Source organism: Uloborus diversus, chromosome 2, assembly GCF_026930045.1.
Source record: "Uloborus diversus isolate 005 chromosome 2, Udiv.v.3.1, whole genome shotgun sequence".
In the NCBI taxonomy this organism is placed as follows: Eukaryota; Metazoa; Arthropoda; class Arachnida; order Araneae; family Uloboridae; genus Uloborus; species Uloborus diversus.
The window spans coordinates 201,592-207,991 of NC_072732.1; positions in this window are offsets into that span (position 1 = coordinate 201,592).

The window sequence follows — 6,400 nt, forward strand, 5'->3', positions numbered from 1 at the left end:
TTACAGTAAAATTAAGTGTTTGGTCAATCACCTTATATACTTGTCATCCAGAGATTATTTTTAACTTTTTAGTTCATTTTGCTACTAAAGCGTGTTTTTTTAGTTTTTTAAATTATTATTATTTTTTCAAATAAGATTTAGATACTAAATATTGCTAACACTTGTAACTCTTAAATGAAATCTTAGTTCGTGTGTTCGGTTTTTATAATGGAATGTATCTTAGTATTCTATTGCATTATTTGCATCAGACATTTTGAATGCTTTCTGGTAAATTCATGTGCAAACATTGTTACACTCCGCAAGCTCCGATTTGTATGTTGTAGGTAATTCTAATAAGCCACTGGCTATTTGTCCAAAGGAAAGTTGGACCCACAAACATACCCACAATCATTCAAGTTAAGCTAATAAAAGCGTGTTAGTTAGAATAAACTAACAACTTATCGTTAATAAATTAATTTGATTATAGAATATTGCATTGTCATCGGGTCTGAGGTTGCATTCTAAATTTTAAAAGGATCTGATTACAAAAAGTGGGCGAAAATTGAGTTACAAGATCATAAATTTCATTTCGATGTAGACGGGAATAGAACGCACGCCTAATGATCCCCGGAGGTGGACGTCAGCGAAGACCCGCGCCTTAGACCGCTCGACCACAAACGCTCATAAAGTGGTGAAGTGTACTAACAATTATAAGTCACTAGCTCTTAGTCCAAAAGAGAGTTACAAACATACAAGTGAAGCTAATAAAAGCGTGTTAAAAAAAAAAGATTAAATAAAAATTACAGTAGTAATAATAATAATAATTATTATACGTGAGATCAGAGATTTCCGAACCCGCAGGAAGAGATGTGGGGTATCGCAAAGTGTCCATGGTAACAATAATTTGTATGTAAAACTAGACTTGGAACTCGTGAGAACATTCTAATTCTTCAAAGGGTGCCGCGAATCGTTAAAGTTTGGGGAAAACTGTGTCAGAAGAAGGCACTAGGCCAGTGGTTCTCAACCTTTTCACCAGGTTGAGAACCACTGGCCTAGGCCACTTGTACCTTTCAGAATCCTTGGCGGACCACATAGATATTATTAATATAAAAATCAAAATAAAAAGACATAGATAGCGCCAAATTAACACGTTAATGACTCCCTTGGAATTGTTACCGACATGTTTTCCGGCAAAATCTTTATGCTTTGTTTTCAAAGTGTCTAGTTAATTTTGCCAGCTTTATTGCCTCATTACTTAAAACCTCCGCACAAATTACACATTGAGAAAACTGGACACCAAATTCTTCAATGAATGTAAATCCAAATGCTATGTAGTCGGGATTGTACTTACGGTTAGCAGCCTTTCTTTTAGGATCACTTTGAGTTAATATTGTACTATCACTGGAAATATTACTGGTAGAACATCCTGCTTTAGCGTTCTCACTATCCGTCTTCTTAAAAAAAAAAAAAAAAACCCGAAAGTTTCATCTGTTTGCTCATTTTAGTGAACTACAATCACCGAGCAAAAAACACGCACGCTCGTCACTTGAGTCGTCACTGAGCAGTGGCGCGATCATTTGGTGCTAGTTGGCGCCAGGTTGAGGCGCGTTTGGTCAACACAATACTGCAAACGTTTTGAGTTAAAAAAAATTCGGCCGACGCATTAATTTACGTCTAAAGAGCCAAGATTTAAATTGATTATTTTATGACTGTTCACTTCGCGGACCACATGAAAACAGTCCGCGGACCATTTGTGGTCCGCGGACCACAGGTTGAGAATCACTGCACTAGGCAATGGTGTTCAGTAGAGGTCAGGGGTTCAGGAGATCCGTACCCCTTACTCAAGAAAAAACGTGTCTTGGGAAAGAGAAGTTATTTAAACACAAAGAAACACCAATAATGTTGGGGGAAAAAATCTCAATTCTACCAAAAAGAAATTTCTACCCAAAAGAAGAATAATTTGAATTTTTTTTTTTAAATGTTTAACAGATGCAGCTTATTGTTGCTTAGCAAATCAGGTTTCTCTCGCTTTCTTTCACCTCCCCTCCCCCCCCCCCCCAAAAAAATCCTTTTTTTTCCCTTTCTAGTCAGTCTGAAAAGAAGGGTCTTCAAAATGTTTCTCTCTTTAACTCCCGTCCATGCAAAAAAGTTGAAATAAGTTTTAGCTGTTCGGTTGGAGTAATGATGGAAATTGATATCATAAGAACGCATTCATTTGGGCTTTTTCGGACATCAATTTTAAAACATTTCTGAAGGTGGGTCCCCGAACCAACACCCTTTCACTAAGATTACTACCAAAAATAGTCTACAATAGTGCCTTTAAGATTTCAATTTTTTGAAAAGATAAATCGAGGGCAACTTTAAATAGTCCCATTTATTTCATTACACTAAGTTCAACAAATATAACCTATAATGACATTTTTAAGATATCAATTCTCGAAAGTTTTGGCTGAAGGCCCCCTTCCCCCGATTTTTTCCATCCCCTTGCATCACCAGAGAACGTCTAAAACTGCGTTCTTTGGACTAAAAATCCAAAAAATTTCCGGGGGAGAACCCCCCCCCCAGGGCCGATCCTAGGGTGTCGGCCGCCCGCGTGCAAAGACCTAATGTGCCGCCCCTCAAGAGTAATTTGCATATTTTGACTCATCTTTAACGTCCATATAAATCTTTCTTCAAATTTCTATACCAAGTTCTAATTTAAAAAAAAAAGAATGATGAACTTATAAAGGAAGAAAAGTCTTATAGTAAGAAACTCCTTAAGTACAATTCATATCTTTGAAGAAAGTAATAGATACCAAAATTTACTAGTCTTAAAAACGCATTTTATAGTCTGTCTTCGGTGACATCAGAGGAAGGACGGAGGAGGGGGAATCAGGGGAGGGGGATTACTCCGAGAAAATTATCGAAATTGGCGTTTGAAAAATAGTTTTAGTTAATCTTTGGTTGTGTTCGGTTGCAAGGACAAAAGAGTCGGGCATACTCAAGGTGTATGGAGAAATTTTCGAAATTGACGTCAAATACCGCAATTTTAGGAACTTTTTCGAGATTTCAGGAGATAGTAATCAGTGAGGGAGATGAAATCAGTTTGAAGCTATTTTTTGTGAACGTATCATAGGAAGGATCGGCGCTCTTCCCGAAAATTTTCCGATACTTAAGTTTTAAATACGCAATTTTGGGTTAGTTGACGTTGCTAGAGGGAGGAAGATTCAATCGTCTCATATCGAAGGTTTTCGAAATTGAAGTTTAAAACTCAAATTTAGGCTGTCTTTGGTGATGGTAGGGGATCTGGCGGCCTTTCTCCGGTAATTTCTCGGCACTATTGTTTCAAAAATCCATTTTTGGTTACATTTGAAAACGATAGGGGAAACGTGAAAATTTTCCGAACCGAAATATTTTTCAGAATTAAAATCCATTATAGGCTATTTTTTAGAAGGAAAGGTTTTGGGGCTCCAAGCGGATCTTTCTAAAAGCGCAATTTTATACTATCTTTGGTGACGTTAACGATACTAGGAAGCTTCGGCAGATCTTACGGATATCTTTCGATATTAATATCTGAAAAATACAACTATAGACTTTTGTCCACCTCACCTCAACGATTGATGGGTATGCCCTAGCGCGGTAAAAAGTTACATAAGCCAAGCAGTTCTACTCCGGAATTTTTTAGAAATTGAAGTCGCAAAAACGTATTTTAGGCATTGTTTGATAACGATGGGACTAAAAGCGAGCGGGGGTTCAGTGTGCCCTCACGAACTGTTTTTACAAACTGAAGTCAATTTCAGGCTAGTTTAGGCAGGAAGGGTTCTGTGGCTCCACGGAACCGTCTACAAACGAAATTTTGAGGTATAGTGATTGCATTGGAGAAAAGGGGGATCCGGGGTCCTTCCCCGAAAGTTGTTGAAACTAATGTCTGAAAAAAGCAATTTTAGTTTGTTTTTCAATAAATTAAGTGAGAGGGAGTGGGATTAGGGGCTTCTCTAAAGATGCTAACTGAGACTGTCTTTGATAGTAATTGCAAAAAGGCCATTGCAAAAATTTCGAAAAAGAAATCTGAAAAACGTCATTAAGCAATTTTTGATGACATTAGGAAAGGCTGTCCTCTAAAAACACATTTTAGATTTCGGAGCCAACATTTTTAGACTATGTTTGATTATGTTAAGGTGGAAGGGGTGAATCAGAGACTTAATTGGGTCCTTAAGATCAGTGGTTCAACCAGTGAAATGTTCCGAAATTAAGAGCTAGAAACGCAATTTTAAGCCTTCTTTAGTCTCGTCGAGGTCATGGCATCCTTTTGGATCTTCGTTTAAACTTACTACCCGAGGCAAGAGTCCTGTCCTCCTGATCTGAAACCGGACAGTTCATTCGGGATTTTAATTAGAAAAAAATTGCCGTAAAGGGGGAAAATTACAAAATTTTAGTTCGTCATTCATATATGTTTGACTCTCAAAGGAGTCGCAATTTTCCACTTTCTTCCTACGCATCCACGATTATTGAACACAGATTTTGTTGTTTGAAATGCTTATGATGAGAGTATCTAATCAGTATAGCTTTTTTTTATATAAATAAAAAATGTCTTCATTGTTTAGGTCTATAAAAGCTTGGGGGGGGGGGGGGGGGTAAACATAATAAGTGGGCGTCCTTAGTGCTCCTTTTAGAAGGCACCCTTTCATGCTTCAGGAGGGGTCCATTTCCCCCATTTCCCCTCCCCTGTATCCATGCCTGATTACCGGTTCTGTCACAAATTTCGCAACTAATTGAAGCATGTGTGTAAAGAGTAAATATTAATGGACAATAAACCAACACAATGTTCCCAAACATTCTATTTTTCAGAAACTATGCTATATGCTGTCGGGAAATCGACACTTACTTTGATAATTGAACATTTAAAATTCAGCATATTTATTCGACTTATTATAAGTTATCTTGTGAGAAATTCTTGAGGAATTTTTCTTGATTATAAGAACTACATGATGCGGCCTGCGGCCGCCCCTTGCTTCGGCCGCCCTTGTGCGGTGCACACTCTGCACACCTGCTAGGATCGGCCCTGCCCCCCCCCCCGGACCCCTTCCCCCCCAATCAGAAGCGAGCCTTGTTTAAGAGTGCTTTCCAAAAACTTTTTTTTTTTTACTGCGCCACTGGGGGACAGTATGAAGTCTTTGCACAACCTCGAAAAAAATGAAAAGTTCAGGGCTCTGTTGCTCTCCCCTCCCGAATTGAAATTACAAAAAAAAAAAAAAAAAGGGGGAGCTAATCTTGTTTGCATGAGCCCCCTCCAAAATAAAAACCTATATACGCCACTGCGCGTTTGTGTAGGATATGGATGCAACCTGGAGACGGTTTTCGCCATAGGAGCAGCATCGTGAGGAGCCGGTCGACGGTGATGCTGCAGAGGGTGCTGACGGGAAAATAAAATGATAGCACATCAAAACAGTCAAATAAAAGCAATAAGCAATCGTGATTGCTCAAAAAAAAAAAATAACTTTTTATACGGGCCCCATGTCCCCTAACTTATATTTAGGGACATAATCTCCATTAAAAAACAATTCCAACCCAAAAAGGTTGAAATTAGAAAAAAAAAAAAGTTAATTTAAAAAGTTAAATTTTGCATTTTTTGTCTCATTTTTATTTTTGCTTCAACCTTTCAATATCTTAAATAAGTAAGCGCGTAAGGCGCTTACGCCGGGTGCAGTGCAAACTTCCAAAAATACTTGCTGGCCCCATGTAATAAGCTTTAAAGACACAGGCGCCGTCCCTATGTGCAAGGACGTGCGGGCCAGAGTGAAAAAGGCGCCGAGCTCTACCGATCAAAAATGCTCTAAATGGGAGAGAAAAAAAATTCCGACCAAAAATAAAATTGAACTTTTCATTATATCTAATAATGGGGCGATCCGTCTCGCAGCCTATCTAACAAGAAAAATTATTGCCTTGTTGTGTCTAAACATGCTACGCAAAAGCGTAATGTATTGCACTTTGCACTGAAAAAAATGTGATGCTAATTAATGCATACGTTAGCATTTTTCTTCCTAATGTGGAGCCGTGAATGCGTAGGACGTAAGACTGAGTCATGGAATATTTTGCATTAGGTTGAGCGTATAAGGCGCAACAAATTTGCATTTCTCCATTTTGGTTCTTGCAATGAATATATTGTGCTATAATCAGGGTTGCCAGAATTAAGAACAGTAAATACGGGCTTCTAAGAGTGAAAGGGGGGGGGGGGGAGATATTTTTTAGACGTCTATTCATGATAAATCTGAAAAATTCAATCGCAACAAAGCATTAAACCTCGCAAAATGTCGCTTTTAAAAGTATAAAAACCATTTTCATTGCGATTGACGACGCATCGACGCATGCGCAGGGATTATATTTCCAATATACAGTGTTGCCAGATTGGGGGAATTTTCCCCATTTTGGGGAAATCTGGTGC